Genomic DNA, 17,582 nt, shown 5'->3' on the forward strand with positions numbered 1-17,582 from the left:
TGGTTTGGGACAAATTTGGGAGAAAACCCCTGTATAGGATCCCTCTAAGGAAGCAAACCCACGTGGCCCCTCCCTCCAACCGGTCCGGAAAAAAAAAAACCAAAACCCTCTTTGGAGAAAAGTGGAAAAAACTATTTTACTAAACAAATGAAGTGCATACAAGTATAAAGAATGAATAGTATGAAACAATAAAACCTCTCCTTCTGAAGTGAGATGGCAAACTGAGAAAGTCCTTGCCGTGGGTGTAGCTCGGCTCTCTCTCTCAGCGTCTCCTCAGTCCCAGTCCCTCCGGCGCTGCTGGAAAATGCCGAGGTCCAGGCCCCGGTGGGCCGCAGGTGCAGCCCCCAGTGCTCCCCTGGGTTTTCAGTCCAGAGCAGGTTTAAACAGTTCCAAGAAAAAGGAAAAAAAACAGTCCAGGGAAATTCTCTGCCCTAGCTAGCTGAAACTAACTAAAAGCAAAGAAAAAAAAAAAAAAAATCTCTGTCCTGCAGTCTCTCCAAGCCTCCGCCGAACACGCTGTCCGCAGAAGAATGTGGAGGAGTCAGGTAGTTTTCTCAAAACAAACTCCGCGCTTCTCCTTGCTCTTAGAACCAGTCTTAAAGGCACAGGACTCAATATACAGCACAAACAGAACAGACGATTGGGGATACAGGCATCATAAAGTTACCCTAGGACATTCCACCCCTTGTATCCCCATATCGTCAATTTACTAAAACTAATATATATTCCAGCTCTACACACACATACATCTATATAAAAACAATATGCAATATACAGCTACATACAGCGGCAGTACCATTTAGCACACAGTGATAATTACACATGGTTCTCACCCAGCAATCAAATCTCCCTGGGGTACACATCGTGTGGTTCCATCTTTCTGCATTACCCACCATGTGCAGCCTGGTCCCTGAGCAAAGACAATCCCACGGATGGGATCCTCTGTACTTGAAGCAGAATTGATCCAAACTGTCTTCCCTAACAAACCTCTTACATGTACTACTGGGACTTTCTCTCCATCTACTGTATGTAGGGACTCAGATTGGGCAGGGCCTGCTCTGTTGGTGGAACCTCGGGTGTTAACTAACCAGGTGGCCTTTGCTAGATGCTGCTCCCAGTTTTTGAATGATCCCCCACCCAGTGCTTTCAGGGTGGTTTTTAGCAGTCCATTGTATCTTTCTATTTTCCCTGAAGCTGGTGCATGATAGGGGATATGGTACACCCACTCAATGCCATGTTCCCTAGCCCAGTTGTTGATGAGGCTGTTCTTGAAATGAGTTCCATTGTCTGACTCAATCCTCTCAGGGGTACCATGCCTCCAAAGAACTTGTTTTTCAAGGCCTAGAATGGTGTTACGGGCCGTAGCGTGAGGCACAGGGTAGGTCTCCAGCCATCCCGTGGTGGCCTCTACCATTGTGTGCACGTAGCGCTTACCTTGGCGGGTTTGGGGAAGGGTGATGTAGTCAACCTGCCAGGCTTCCCCGTACTTATACTTGGACCATCGCCCGCCATACCTTAGCGGCTTCACCCGCTTGGCCTGCTTGATGGCAGCACACGTCTCACAGTCATGGATAACTTGAGAAATACTGTCCATGGTTAGATCCACCCCTCGGTCTCGGGCCCACTTATAGGTGGCATCTCTGCCCTGATGGCCTGAGGCATCATGGGCCCATCGAGCTAGAAACAACTCTCCCTTGTGTTGCCAATCTAAGTCTATCTTTGACACCTCTATCTTAGCAGCCTGATCTACCTGCTCGTTGTTTCGGTGCTCCTCATTAGCCCGACTCTTGGGGACATGGGCATCTACATGACGGACTTTTACAGGTAGCTTCTCTACCCGAGTGGCAATGTCCTTCCACTCATCTGCAGCCCAGATTGGCTTTCCCCTACGCTGCCAGCTGGCCTTTTTCCACTTCTCCAGCCATCCCCACAGAGCATTGGCTACCATCCACGAATCAGTGTAGAGGTAGAGCTTTGGCCATTTCTCTCTTTCAGCAATGTCCAGAGCCAGTTGAACAGCTCTGAGCTCAGCGAGTTGGCTTGACCCACCTTCTCCTTCAGTGGCTTGTGCAACCTGTCTTGTGGGGCTCCATACAGCTGCTTTCCACTTTCGTTTCATCCCAATGATGCGGCAGGAACCGTCAGTGAAAAGAGCATAGCGTGTTTCTTCTTCTGGCAGTTGGTTGTATGGTGGAGCTTCTTCAGCACGTGTCACTTGTTCCTGCTCCTCTTCATCCATGAGACCAAAGTTTTCACCTTCCGGCCAGTTTGTAATTATCTCCAAAATCCCAGGGCGATTTGGGTTTCCAATGCGGGCGCGCTGAGTGATGAGGGCAATCCATTTGCTCCATGTGGCATTGGTGGCATGGTGGGTAGAGGGAACTTCTGCTTTGAACATCCATCCCAGCACTGGTAGTCGAGGTGCCAGCAGGAGTTGTGCTTCAGTCCCTACTACTTCTGAGGCAGCTTGAACTCCTTCATAGGCAGCCAAGATTTCCTTCTCTGTTGGAGTGTAGTTGGCTTCGGACCCTCTGTAGCTTCGGCTCCAGAATCCCAGTGGTCGGCCCCGAGTCTCCCCAGGCACCTTCTGCCAAAGGCTCCAGGACAGGCCATTGTTCCCGGCTGCTGAGTAGAGCACGTTCTTCACCTCTGGTCCCGTCCTGACTGGGCCAAGGGCCACTGCATGAGCGATCTCCTGCTTGATCTGGGCAAAGGCTTGTTGCTGTTCAGGGCCCCAGTAGAAATCATTCTTCTTGCGGGTGACCAGGTAGAGAGGGCTCACAATCTGGCTGTACTCAGGAATGTGCATCCTCCAGAAACCTATGGCGCCTAGGAAAGCTTGTGTTTCCTTTTTGTTAGTTGGTGGGCACATTGCTGTGATCTTGTTGATGACTTCAGTGGGAATCTGACGCCTTCCATCGTGCCACTTTACTCCCAGAAACTGGATCTCTCGAGCAGGTCCCTTAACTTTGCTCTTCTTGATAGCAAAGCCAGCCTTCAGGAGAATCTGGATGATCTTCTCTCCTTTCTCAAACACTTCCATTGCTGTGTTTCCCCACACAATGATATCATCGATGTACTGTAGATGTTCCGGAGCCTCACCCTTTTCCAGTGCAGCCTGGATCAGTCTATGGCAGATGGTGGGGCTGTGTTTCCACCCCTGGGGCAGTCGGTTCCAGGTGTACTGCACGCCCCTCCAGGTGAAAGCAAACTGAGGCCTGCATTCTGCAGCCAGAGGAATGGAGAAAAATGCATTAGCAATGTCAATTGTGGCGTACCACTTTGCTGCCTTGGACTCCAGCTCGTACTGGAGTTCCAGCATGTCCGGCACAGCAGCACTCAATGGTGGAGTCACTTCGTTCAAGGCACGGTAGTCCACAGTCAATCTCCATTCTCCGTCAGACTTGCGCACAGGCTAGATGGGGCTGTTGAAGGGTGAGTGGGTTTTGCTGACCACCCCTTGGCTCTCCAGCTCACGGATCATCTTATGGATGGGGATCACAGCATCTCGAGTTGTTCTGTACTGTCGGCGATGCACTATTGAAGTGGCAATTGGCACTTGTTGCTCTTCCACCTTCAGAAGACCTACAGCAGATGGGTTCTCTGATAGTCCAGGCAAGGTATTCAACTGCTTAACACCCTCTGTCTCTACAGCTGCTATCCCGAATGCCCACCTAAATCCCTTTGGGTCTTTGAAATACCCATTTCGGAGGAAGTATATGCCCAAAATGCATGGAGCTTCTGGGCCGGTCACAATAGGGTGTCTCTTCCACTCATTTCCAGTCAGGCTCACATCAGCCTCCACCAAAGTAAAATCTTGTGAACCCCCTGTCACCCCAGCAATGGAAACAGATTCTTCCCCCACATGTCTTGATGGAAGTAATGTGCACTGTGCACCAGTGTCAACTAAGGCCTCGTATTTTTGTGGTTCTGATGTGCCAGGCCAACGAATCCACACAGTCCAAAAAACACGGTTTTCCCTAGCCTCTACCTGGCTAGAGGCAGGGCCCCTCTAAGCCTGATTATCCTTATTTCCCTGGGTAACCGGAGCTGCTTCCTTCTTGCTGGAACTTCCTCTCATAGTCTTGCCATCCAACAATTCATGCAGCCGTTGTGTCATAGCATCAGTAGATTCTCCATCCCATCTTTTCATGTTTTCTCCACATTCACGCAGGAGGACCCACAGCTTAGCCCGTGGGATGCCTTTTCCCTCTCTATCTAGGGAACGTTTGCGTGTGGTGCCAGGGCCTCTGACTTGTACTGCAGAGATCTGGAGAATGTCCTGCTTGAGTTCTTTGTGATTCTCCTCCATCTTGTCTGCTAATCCCCGCACCTGTGTTTCCAGAGCTGCAATTCTTGCATGTGTTGGACCATGCACAGCATCTGCATATGTTCGTAGCTTCTTCGCCATATCAAGCACGGTCTCCTCTGTCTCATCCCATTTCATTATTGCTAAAGCAGAGGAGTATTCTTGTGGCCCAAGTCGTACAAGTTTTCGCCACATCACAGGTGTACATGGTACCAAGTCGGGGTTCCTAGTGTTTATGTCATCTGAGAAGACAATCTCCGCCACTGCCATTTCCCTCAAGTGCTGGATCCCTTGTTCAATGGTTTTCCACTGGGTTTGCTGCATATAGAGATCGTCGGCACAGAGATATCTTTGTGCCACACTTCCCAGGACCCGTTCCCAGAGACTGCAAGGACTAGCCTCTCTCATCATTTCTTGGTCAATAACTGGATCATGTGACAGGGATCCCAGATGTCTCGCTTCAGTGCCATCCAGTATTGTAGCCTCGCCTGCAGCATCCCAAAGACGGACTAACCAACTAATTATAGATTCATCAGGTCGTCGAGTATAATCCTTTCTTAGGCCACGAAGGTCCTTCAGGGAAAAGGACTCAATAGTATCTCCTGCTCTTGCAGCAGTTGGTCGGGCTCCTGCTCTTGCAGCAGTTGGTTGGGCTCCTAATGTTCTAGCAGCTGGTTGGGCTCCTGATCGTGTGCTAGTTGGTTGGACTCCCGATCTTGTGCCAGTTGATTTGGCTTCCGATTTTGTATCAGTTGGTTCGGCTTCTGACTGTGTATCATCAGTTTCTTCAGCTTCTGATTGTGTGTCAGGTGGTTTGACTCCTGACTGGGTGTCAGGAGGCATTGAGGATCCTTCACCTGAATCATCGTCTACTGGTCGATCGGTTTTGTCCGTGTGCTTCTTTCCCTTCTTTACTGCAGCAACTGCCGGTGTCTTAGCCTCACTGTCTGGTTTAGCTGCAGCCTGAATAGCTGTGGGGTTGGCTGCAGCCTGAGTGACTGATTTATCTCCCTGCTCCCTTGCCTCTATCTGCTGCCCTACAGTGTTTAGCAGTGTGTGACTCATTCTAGAAAAGCTATAAACCATATAGAGGAAAGTCACGAGGTGAAATACCAGGGAGGTGGGGTCTTTAACATTCAGGAGACGCTGAACCTTCTCCAAAAGTGATGTAACTGACTCAAAAGAGAAGAAGGAAAGAAGAGGCTGAAGAGCCTCATCCCCTACTCCTCCTCTAACAAACTGGGTGCAATTGTTGATAAATCCCCAAAACATGCTGCTGGAACTAGGACGCAGGGTAGGACGAAAAAACCATAAACTGAACATACCCAGAACAAACTCCAGTATCTTTATAAGCTTCTTGTAAACCATAATCACCGAACCCAGCAAAATAACTATTCTAATTTGTGCATCCCTAGTGTAAAAGCTGTATGTTAGGGACAATATTGGAGCTATTTCTGGGTAAGAAAACAAACCTAGGGACCAGAAAGGTATTAAAACCTCAAAAAAGCCTAGGGAACAGAAATGCAGAAAAGACTCCATTCTAAGAGACATTAGGAATTCAAGAAGCAACATGGCCACTGACTGTTTAATCCCCACCCAAAGGACAACCAAAAAATGCAGTTAATGATAATCAATACAAGTTTTTTCCACTCTCTCGTGCCCCGCAGTGGGCGCCAGTTAGAAGTATGTCCTGGTTTGGGACAAATTTGGGAGAAAACCCCTGTATAGGATCCCTCTAAGGAAGCAAACCCACGTGGCCCCTCCCTCCAACCGGTCCGGAAAAAAAAAACCAAAACCCTCTTCGGAGAAAAGTGGAAAAAACTATTTTACTAAACAAATGAAGTGCATACAAGTATAAAGAATGAATAGTATGAAACAATAAAACCTCTCCTTCTGAAGTGAGATGGCAAACTGAGAAAGTCCTTGCCGTGGGTGTAGCTCGGCTCTCTCTCTCAGCGTCTCCTCAGTCCCAGTCCCTCCGGCGCTGCTGGAAAATGCCGAGGTCCAGGCCCCGGTGGGCCGCAGGTGCAGCCCCCAGTGCTCCCCTGGGTTTTCAGTCCAGAGCAGGTTTAAACAGTTCCAAGAAAAAGGAAAAAAAACAGTCCAGGGAAATTCTCTGCCCTAGCTAGCTAAAACTAACTAAAAGCAAAGAAAAAAAAAAAAAAATCTCTGTCCTGCAGTCTCTCCAAGCCTCCGCCGAACACGCTGTCCGCAGAAGAATGTGTAGGAGTCAGGTAGTTTTCTCAAAACAAACTCCGCGCTTCTCCTTGCTCTTAGAACCAGTCTTAAAGGCACAGGACTCAATATACAGCACAAACAGAACAGACGATTGGGGATACAGGCATCATAAAGTTACCCTAGGACATTCCCTTAGGCAGAAACAAAGGTGGGCGGACACAGCGCAGCCAGAGAACTAGTTGTTTAGCGTTTGATGAGACGAGACCAGGAAGGATCTCGATCTCTCTCGGTGTGTACTTGGTGTCCCCAAGGATGACATACTTACTGCCAACATGTTGCCAGGAGCCTAGCACTTGTAGATCCAATGAACCTAAATGCCAGTCTGTGTCACTTAGGTGCAAGGATTCTGTCAGTTGCAACCCAAAAGGCTCTTGGAGACATTCTGTGGTTAGACAGGGTCTGCTTACATCATGATCTGAGAGGGTCATATCTGGTGACTTCTGCTGAAAGGTATAACTGATTATAAAAGTATTATTTAATTTAACATTTGCGTTTTTTAGTTTTTTTCTCCCCCCCCCCCCTCGGATTTGCCCTATTTATGTCGGCACGCTGGGCAAGTAAGCACTGACATTTTAGTTTTTTGAAAAATTCCCTTTGAACTCTTGAAACCTCCCACCCCCATTGTCCCGAAAGTCCAGAAATTGCTTCTTTAAAGGGCATTGAGATGCCCAATGTCCAGCCTGATCACACAGGAGACACGATGTTCTTCTTTTGGGTGGTGTCTGTGGCACCGGCACAGGGGGCATGGCGTCTGCTGCGGCAGCTCTTTGCGGTGGTCTGAATGCATCTCTGGAACTGTGATTAAGGTCTGCTGTCATGAAAGGAACTTTCTGGGTACAAACATGCAGCATGTCATCTAAGGTTGGAGCCGGGTCCATGGGGAGGCTGAGGATGGCTGCCTTGCACTGTTCGTTTGCATTGGTCAGTGCCATCTCCTCCAGGACCTGTTCTTGGGCTCCTTCATTCTTAACCTGTAACTCGATAGCTCAGGTTAATCACTCAACAAATGTTACAAAAAGTTCTGATGGAAGCTGCTTTATTTTACTGTAAGTTTGGAGGGACCCATCAGGTTGGATTGAAAAGAATGCTTTTAAAGCAGTCTCTTTAATGCGTTCTAAAACAGCTAAAGGAATTTCTTGAGCTTGCTTGAGTGCTGCAACCCATTCACCATCACCACATAAATGTTCTAACCGAATTGGCAAATTATTATTATCAACAGCCGTTTCAGGATTTTGCCAAAGCTCCGGGAGTAAATCTCTTAATCTTTTTTTCCATGTGGAGTCCCAAAGCCTAAACTGTGTGGATGAAAGGAGGGCAGAAAAAAGCTGCCGGAGGTCAAAGGGAACAATAGGATTCCCTGCTAAATTTGCTTTTAAAAAGGCTGTGAGAGTATTCACTTTCGCATCCAAATTTGGCCTGAGCTTTGCACAAATCCTGAATCGCTCGTTGGGGGAAGGGGTCCCAGTTACTGTGGACAATACACCCTCTTTTTTACTGTCGGTATGTGACGGGGTGGCAGAAAAGCCGGGATAATTTCCTGCTTCTGTGTTCCTGGCTCCCCCCACATCCCCTCCAGGGCGTGGGTAATGGGACTGTGAGCAGAGAAACCGTGGGAACCAGGGGCAGGGAGGGGCTGGAGGCTTGAGTCATATGGGGCGGAGTCGGGGGGCAGAGGTTTGAGGGTAGGGGGCGGAGTCAGAGGAAAGGGCAATGCCGGGGGTGGCACCGAAGGGAACGGGGGTCTGGGGAGAGGAAGGGATTGAGAAAGGGATTGCGGGAAAGAGGGAGAAACAAAGAGAGAGGCTCCTTGTGACTAGAGAGCGCATGGCTTTGGCCATTTTGGGGAACAAAGGAGTTCCCTCCATCTTGTGACCCCTCTTCCGAACTAAGACTAGCTTGGGATTCACTAAGATGGGGGGTTTTTTCACTCCAACTCCCTGCAAAAGTAAACCTAACCCAGGGTTTACAAACTGGGGAAGAAGGGAGTTTTGGGGAAAGCTTAGGGGTTTTTCGAGGAATATCCGATTTTGGGGAATGAATTTTGGGGTCAGGATAGGTAGAAACTGAGGAAACTGGGGAAAGTCTACAAGGAACCGGCTTTTTGTGGTGGTGCAGAACTGTTTTATTAGGTTTTTATAAGAAGTTTATGTTATGGTTCATTTCACTGTATCCCCAATTCTGTATCCCTTTTGTGTTGTCTGTATAATAAGGTGTTTTGCGTCAGTCCTCCCACTCCTCACCTGACTTGTAACATCCCCTCTGCCCCAACCCCCCTCTCTGGGGCAGCTTGTCTATCACTTTGAGGGGCCCTCCCAGGTTGCGAAATCTCAGGGAGAGGGCTTCAGGTGATAGGCCCCCTGGGGGGAATTCCTTTAGCTTTGGATTTTAGTGGTCCAAGGCTTGGGGGTGGGCACACCTTGTTACCCCCTGAATCCCCTGATTTGTTGTTTTGTTGTATCCTCCCTGGAACCCCTCCCCCGCTTATAGGGGGTAGGAGGGAGGAAAAAGCTCTCTCAGCGTCTCAGCCGCTCAGCTCTCAGCTCGGAGCTCTGAGCCTCTCTGCTCCTCAACTCTGGAGCTAATAAACATCTTTTAACCTGCTAAGCTGAGAGCCAGCCTTTTCTCTTCTGCCGCTGTCGGCTGTCACAACACTATTGGGTCCAGCTGTTAAGCCGAGAAGCCAAAACGAACTGGGACCGTCTGTGGCTGTGTTGACTCAAGCAAGCCGGAGGTCATCTCCCACCCGGTGCAGGACGGAACCAGACACAGCTTTTTATTCTTTTCATTTTGTTTTTGCATTGCAAATAGAATCTGCAGGCTCCAAAGAGCAAAATTTGTTTTTTCTTTATCATTAGGGGAGCTTGACTGAGACAATTCTTTTACAACAGTTTCCCAAAAATTCTGGGGAGCTTATTTGCTCAGATGATACCTCTGGAAATTGAGCAAATAACCACCGAAGGAAATTTTTTAATTGCTTCTTGGAAAAATGTCTTTTCCCATCATCCAAGGCATTTAAAATATGGTAATATACCCTCTTTTGAGACACAGACAATCTTGCACCCATTTTTGGCTCAGATTTAGAGTTTCTGTGTCCTCTTTATTGTTACTGAGAAACCGAAAGGAAAAAAACCTCGCTGGAGAGAAAAAAAAAAAGCCAAAAGGGGAAACAGTTTCCTTTTCCTTTCTTTCCCAATCACTCCTTTTGCTTGAGACTGACCCTTTTTGGTGCAAAAAGAGCTTCCAGTCTCGGTTCTCAGGATCAGTTTTCCACGAACACGTGGTCACTTTCTCTGAGAGTGGCTTGCCGGTCGGGGACTTCTTCGCAGCACTCCGATGGGATTTCTGAGTCCCAGGGAGAAAACTGCAGCCCTGGCCTGTAGAATCCTGTGTTTCGGAGACTCCACAGCAAATGCCAAGCCTAACGGGTCTGTCTCTGTGTGGGATTCCTCGGCTGTAGAAATAACTTCTCTGCTGTAGACTCCAGGACGGTGTGGATGAATGTAGACGAGAGATCTCTGAAGTTGGGTTTTAGAAGATGAGGTTTATTGTAAGGGATATGAGGCCTTGCTCTGAGCTGCCAGGCTGCAGCTCATGGCAAGGCCTAGGAAAGTGGGGGAAGGGAGAGGTAGGGAGAAGAAATTCCAAGAGAGGAAAGTCCTCGGGAAAGGGTGGCAGGCAAAGAGAGGAGAGAACAAAGAGCAAAGAGGCCAACCCACCCTCGCAGCCCCTTGATAAGGGGTCTCATGGTGGGCTGGAACAGGACTTTGGCCAATGGGGTTACAGATACCTGATACTTCAGGGGAGGGTTACAGGTGTGGGATGAACCATACATTGGGGGGTGAGACAGGACATTCCATTTGACCTCCGGGTCTGGCTGCAGGTGACCTTCAGCTGGTCACATAACTGTTTTCCCAGACATCCAGTAGCTAGGACATCTCAAACATTAAAACTTACTTTCAATTCTATCTCACTTACAGACTTCACATTCTCAGAATCTAAGCAATCATATTTATAGGGCTTTCTGGCTTCATCCTCCCCAACACTCGGCCATGTGCTCCCCAAGTGGTTCTTCCTGCTTTTTGGGAACCTTTTGTGGCTTCAAGCTGCACATTGTGTGCCAGTTGTAGTTTTCCCCACAAGACTAGACAGCCGCCAATGGCAAAAGTAACAGTCTGCTCTCTGGCTTCAGATGGGATTTTACAGCTTTTATTCTCAAGTCCCGCTCTGCTTAGCTGGACTGTCCCGATAACTCGCCGATGCCAAAGAGCCCTGGCCCCTCCCCCGTCAGGGCTTTTGCCCAGGGAGCAGGGCCCAGAGGCAGGGCCCAGAGGCACCACCCAATAAGGGATAAGTGGGAGGGGACAGGGCTGGGTTACATTTCAGTGTGGGGGATGGGCAGATCATAGGACAGATACATAGAAAAAACATTACAAATCCAATGAAATATTAACCCAATTAATGCATTACAACAAACTCCCAACCTCCTAATGTTGTTTTTCTCATGACTTTTTAATTTACTTTTTGGCAGATTATACATCTTTTAGTTACTTGTTTTGCCAATCCAAAAATCCCAATACACCCATAGTTCCTTAGAAAATGGTCACACAAAGCTTGGGTACCCTAATGAGTTTTTTGATGCATGTTTTTCAATATTTTTCTAGTGAGTGGCTTGTTAAGTAACTGTCTCCTATCAGGAAGTTTCTATTTCCCAGATTCATCTGGCTTTCCTCCTGTCTCATTTAATTCCTTTTTTTCTGTTTCACTGAACTTTGGAGTTTCTAATTCTTCCTTATTTTAGGTCAAAATTAACATAACTCTTTGGATCCCATTCTCTGCTGCATCTTTTGCTTCTTGATCTGCTAAATTATTTCCCCTTATTTCTGAAGTCATTCCCTTTTGATGTCCTTTGATATGTACTACGGCTATTTCTTCAGGCAATTTTAATGCCTCTAAAACCTACAAAATGAGACTCTCATGTATCAATCCCTTTCTTTTTGACTTGAGTAGCCTCCTTTCTTCCTAATTTTCTCTCAAAGTATGTACTACCCCAAATGCATACTTGGAGTTAGTATATATGGTTCCTTTTCTGTGTGCTAAATATTCTAGTGCCTTTTTTAGAGAATATAATTCACAAGTTTGAGCTGACCAGTTTGAAGGTAATTTTCCTTTTTCTATGGTTTGCATGTTTTTCTTATCAATCAAAGCATACCCTGACATTCTTTTTTTTTGTAAACACCTGGAAGAACCATCCACATATATTGTTTCCCCTTCTGAAAGGGCTTGCTCTTCAAGATCTTCCTGTACTTTACTTTGTTATTGGATAATTTCTAAACATTATGTGTTAGGTTACTTTTTGGTTCTCCATATAAAAATTGAGCTGGATTTAAACTTTAGTTTGCTTCTAATGTCAAGTCATCACTGTCTATTAGGATTGCTTCATATTTTAGCATCTTAGAGTCTGTTAACCACTTTTCAGCCTTTTGGTTTAACATATTTCGGACTGCATGGGGTGTACATACAATTAGTTTACTTCTGAAAGTAAGCTTACGGCTCTTTTCTACCAGAATTGCAGTAGCTGCTATAGCTTGAATACACACTGGCCATCCATGGCTCCCTGGGTCCAACATCTTTGATAAATAAGCTATTGGTCTGTTGGGGGTTAGGTTTGTTCCTTTTTGTCTTAAAGAATTTTTCCCCATGAGTTACTAGGAAACAAAGTGCTGGCACTTAGATGGTGCTTGACCCACACAAAAGACATGGCCAGGAGGGAGAAGATCACACGAAGTTTGGGGGAGGGAAAAGGACAGGCCTGGGGGAGCTGAGGGTTTGCTTCCTGTTCTCAGCATCGGAGAGGACGGTTGGGCTGCTGCTTGCTGCGGGAGGAGTCCACTGTTAACGGAGGGTCCGGTCCTGGGAATTCTACCATCATCCACCATCTGCTCGTGTGCCCAGGAATTCGGAGCCCCCTTCGCCTGCCCTGCTGGAGCTGGGCCAGCCCTGTCCAGCCGTCACAGCTTCTTCAGTACTGCTCACTTTGCCAGGACACCCCCCTTGCCTGCCAGGACATTTCCCCTTTGCCTGCTGGGGACACCCGCTGTTCCATCCACCAGCTTGGTGCTCTCAGGATCCCAAGAGATCAGACTGCCCCAGGCTTTGTGAAACAAAGCCTCTCGAGGTTCTTGGTTCTATTTATTATTAATGCTGTAGTTGTTGTTCTTTGTTTGCCTTGTTAATTGTTTCACCACTTTTCCACTGTTATCTATTTGAAAACAGCAGTTTGAGTCATTTAATTTGCCACACACTCCTCCTTCTTCTGCTAATAAATAATCTAATACCATCTGTCATGGGTTAGTATAGTTTAGTTTTTTGGTCATAGAGGAATGTAGAATGATTTTCCGGGTCAGGACCTGGGAATTGCTTTAGAAAGGACAGGGACCTATCAGAAGGATAGTAAGAATATCGGCATCTGTTTTGACCACTGAAAATTGTCGGCTACAACTTTGGGAAGTACCATATAAAACCCCTTGATTTCCTGTAGGTGGGCCTTTTCCTTCTTTCCTTTGGCCAGAAAGAAACAGGTAACATCAAGTTGGGCCTGCTGCACCCCCCTTTTGGGAGGGAGCTGGCCTGAGGCCTGGCCGGATTCCATCAGCTCCCGGGTGGGAGGGGGAAGGAGAGGTTGCTGCTCTACAACAACTACTTTCTCCAAACCTCTCTGGAACAGGGAGAGATCTCTGCCAGGCCCCTGATAAGAGCTATGGGCACCATTTAGGCTGAGGCCGCCCCGATTTACACCGAGGGGTGGGCCAAAAGGCATTTATGATCCTGCCTGGTTTTTTTTGATTCCAAACTGCCCAGGTGCTCTGATCTCTGATGTTTCTGTGTGAGTTCTTCCTCCCTCACCAGCATGGCCTTGAACATCTAATACCATGAGCTACAGAGGGAGAGACAAAGACTCTGGGCAGATTTAACCCTTTCCTGGCAACATGAAGCTTCCAGAGCTTGGCCCTTCTCTGAGAGAGAAAAGAAAAGGACAGAGTGAACATAAAGAAGAAACAGCATGAAGTCAGTAGAGCGAGAGTGAAAAGACTGTTGGGACAGAGGGTTGAAGAGTTGGTTGTTCCATTCTTATTTGAGCCATGGAAATGAACTCTATATTTAGATCATTCCTTTAAATCATGAGAAAGATATGCATTTGGGGAGATGATTGTTTAGATTTGTGTGTGGATTTGAGCAAAGGAGTTTGTGATGGACTAAGTGATATTAATCCCATAAGATGCTTGAACAGAGATAGAGATGAGAAGCCCTCTGTGCCAGTGAAGAAGTGAAGATATCTCTGTAGCTGAAGATTAAGAATCCTTTGCTTTTAGAGTTATTAATCTTTAAACAGTGACACCCCAATATACAAAAGTCTAAGACTCATGACCCATAAGCAGCTTAGGAACCTGCTAATGGGAGGGGTCACAAAGGCAGGTTTCCCTGGGCAACTGTTTTTGTGACAGTTTAAAAAGCCCACAAGGGAACCATTCTAGGTTGTCAGTGGGATCCACAACTCTAAGAGAGACTCTTCTCCTAAAGAATTGATGAAAGACTATTGTCAGGTGGTGAAACTGACTGAAAATTACAAGTTTTGTCTCTTTATGTTGTTTTGTAGGAAAGTTAACAGTTTGTAAGGGGAGGGAAGAGTGTTTTTGGAGTTTCATTCTGTTTTGTTTTAGTTTTTTTCCCAACTTTCTTTTTTTCCATTCTTTTAGTGTGTGTTAAGAAAACTATTTGTTCATTTTTAAGGTTAAGCCTGCTTTGTTTTTCTCCTAGTCTCTCTCCCACAGAAAAAGAGTGAGTACTCAGACTAGAATTTAGTGAACATGAACCCACTACATTTACTGGTGTTTCTGCCCGGTTTTCAAAATTAAAACTATTACACCATCCGATGTTGGAATATTGTATTTCTCATCCGAGTAGATTGATCGGCAGGAAGGTCAAGAGCTGTAGCTGTCTGGTTCATTATTACTTCAAAGACAGCTTGTAACCTAATTATCCGATTTAAATTATAAATGGGTTCTCTGGCACCTGATATTAATTCATTAGGATTCCATGTGGCTGGTCCATAGTGTTGTATTATTTGTTCAGGTGGCCATTCATCCTTTCCCCACTTTTGGGTGCTCCCTCCCACCAGGGATGTATCAATTGACTGCTTTTCCCTAATTAGATCATCATATACTTTGATTCCTAACTGATTTCCCTGAACTTGTGGTAGCAGAAAGAACAATGGTCTAATATACCCCACATAACATATCCCTGACCAGTCTAGGGGTAACCTGCAGTAAGCATATTGGCCACAAATCCAGTAATGCCCTCTTAAAGCCCAGGTCCCATTGGCAAATGGACCTTTCCAATTTTCATCATCAGTTGGTGGGTCAAAGTAAAGCTTGCTTCCTGGGCCTAGTGGCCCCCCAACAATAGTTGCCCTGCCATAAGCATCACAGTATTTGCGCTTCCAAGCTCTCACATGAGGTTTCCACTTGCAGTTACATCCCAGATCTGTTTTATTGGATCCTGACCAGAACCTACTAAAAAGGGTCCGAGTTCCATTCCAGTGCTGCCACTTCCACTGATAATCACGAACAACGTGTGTCCTACTTGTGGAATTATCTCGGGGGCAGCTTAAAAATAAAGGGTAAAAAAACCTATCCTTTCCCACTGCTTTACAGCCTTCAAAATACTTTGGGTGATTATGGAAGGAACACCTTACCCAGCTACCATTAGTGAGCTTAACTAAATGTGTTTGATTACATCTGCCTTGATATCTGGAACAATCATAAGGAGGGCAGTTGGGGGTCCAACAATCTAAACCCAAAGATAAAGTCCAGTCGCAGACACATTTTCCCACATATACGCCTCCTGTTCTATTTAGACAATAAATGCCTCTTTCAGAAGAATGAAGCTGCCATGGACTTCCTTCTTCATCCCAAAATCCTGTTCCATTATGGACCTCACTCAGGGCGCTAACCCACCATTTAGGTTCGACTGGGCTAGCGACCCATGGCAAGTCTTCAGATCCCCCTGGCCCTCCGCAGACCCAACAATTGCTAAGGTTAAAGGTTTTTGCTACTTCTTCTCCTAAGGTTAAAAAATTATTTTCCCACTTTTGGCCCCAACCTAGCTGGCAATATAAAGGTAAGATTATTAAGAGAAACATTCTAATGGTGTAATCTAATCTCCTAACCTAATTTTCATTTCATGTTGTCCTCCACATCACCTATGGCGAGCGAAGGCACAGAAACAGCTTAACATAAAGAAAACAATGACAGCGAGGATTGGCCCTCAGTGACTGGAGATCCGAGAGGAGGGATGCCCACACAAACCATTTCAGCAAGCAGCCTGTGGGTAGGCACACAAGGCTTCCCCCGATGTCGACACACTGGCTACTGCTTCAGTCCACTCCTGCGGAGTGTCAGTCGTGGCTTCCCGTCCTTCTCTTCCAGCTGAGATGTCCAAATCTCTGGGGCCTCAGAGGCCTTGACCCGAGTGTGGTGGGTCCACCTGTGTTCTGCTGTCTTGATGGCTGTTTCTGTGGTCAGCAACACTTGCAAAGGTCCACGCCACTTAGCCACTAGTGGTGCTTCTTTCTACTCCTTAACTAGGACCCAATCTCCTGGTTGGATGTTGTGAACAGCAAAGTCCAAAGGTAGGGTCTGTGCGAGCTGAGCTTCCTGTCAAAGAGATTTCACAAGAGACAGTATCCTGGCCACATATTGTTTTAAATATACATCACTTCTCTACCCCCCCACTATAAACGTGAAACCACTACATTAATTGGTGTTTCCGCCCAGTTTGAAATTAAAACTATGACAGCCGGGAATTGTAAGGGTAAGGAATTCCAAACATCAATTCAAAGGGTGATAATTGAATATCTCCCCTGTGTCTAGCCCTTATCTTTGGTAAAGCCAGTGGCAAGAGCCGTACCCATGGCATCTTAGTTTCTATTACTAGCTTCAAAAGGTGTTTCTTTATTTCTCCATTCATCCACTCCACCCTGCCGGAACTTTGGGGATGCCAGGGGGTGTGGAGATTCCATCTTATCCCTATAGCAGTCATAACTCCTTGAAGAATTTTTCCTGTAAAATGAGATCCCCTATCTGAGTCTATTGCTTCTACAATCCCATATCTTGGAATTATTTGTTCCAGAATACTTTAATAACTGATCCTGTAGTTGCTGAAACGGCTGGAAATGCCTCTGTCCACCCTGTTAACTGACATACAATTACCAGAAAATATCTAAACCTTGATACTCGTGGCATTTCGGTAAAATCCACCTGGCATCTCTGGAAGGGACGTATAGCCCAAGGCTTCCCTCCCCTGGCAAGTTTCTTTGTAACTCTGTTATTGGTTTTAGCACAAATCAAACAACCTTCAATAGCTTGCTTTGCCAGGGTAAAAAGACTCACAGCAGCATACGTTTTGAGGAAAGCTTCTGCCAGTCCTTGAGAGCCCCAATGGTTTCCTTCATTGAGTCGTTTTAATAACTGTAAGGCCAGAGCTTTTGGTATCCACTGTTTACCATCCCTTGTAAACCAATTATCCCCCTTTTTCCTCTGCCCCACTCTTTTTAATTATCTCAGGTTCCTCTGGTGAAAAAGACAGTTTCTCTGGCAGTGATGCAGTTACTGGGAGCAAAGGGAGGATCTTAGAGATTTCTGGTGACAATGCAGCTTTCCGGGCTTCTTCATCAGTCAGTCAATTACCTATTGCCTCCTCTGAGTACCCTGTTTGGTGCCCTTTAATGTGTATTATTGCTACCCTTTTTGGTAAGTTCACTACCTCCAATAGGTGAGAGATTAAGTTCTCATGAACTAACTTCTTTCCCCTGCAGGTTAATCAACTTCTTTCTTCCCATAGTTTCCCGAATGCATGTATCACCCCATATGCATATTTAGAGTCAGTATAAACATTCACTGTCTTGTCCCGGTATAGTTCACAGGCTCTCACAAGCGCATACAGCTCTGCTGTCTGAGCTGACCAGGTGGATGGTAAC

This window comes from Hirundo rustica, chromosome W (assembly GCF_015227805.2).
Source record: "Hirundo rustica isolate bHirRus1 chromosome W, bHirRus1.pri.v3, whole genome shotgun sequence".
NCBI lineage: Eukaryota > Metazoa > Chordata > Aves > Passeriformes > Hirundinidae > Hirundo > Hirundo rustica.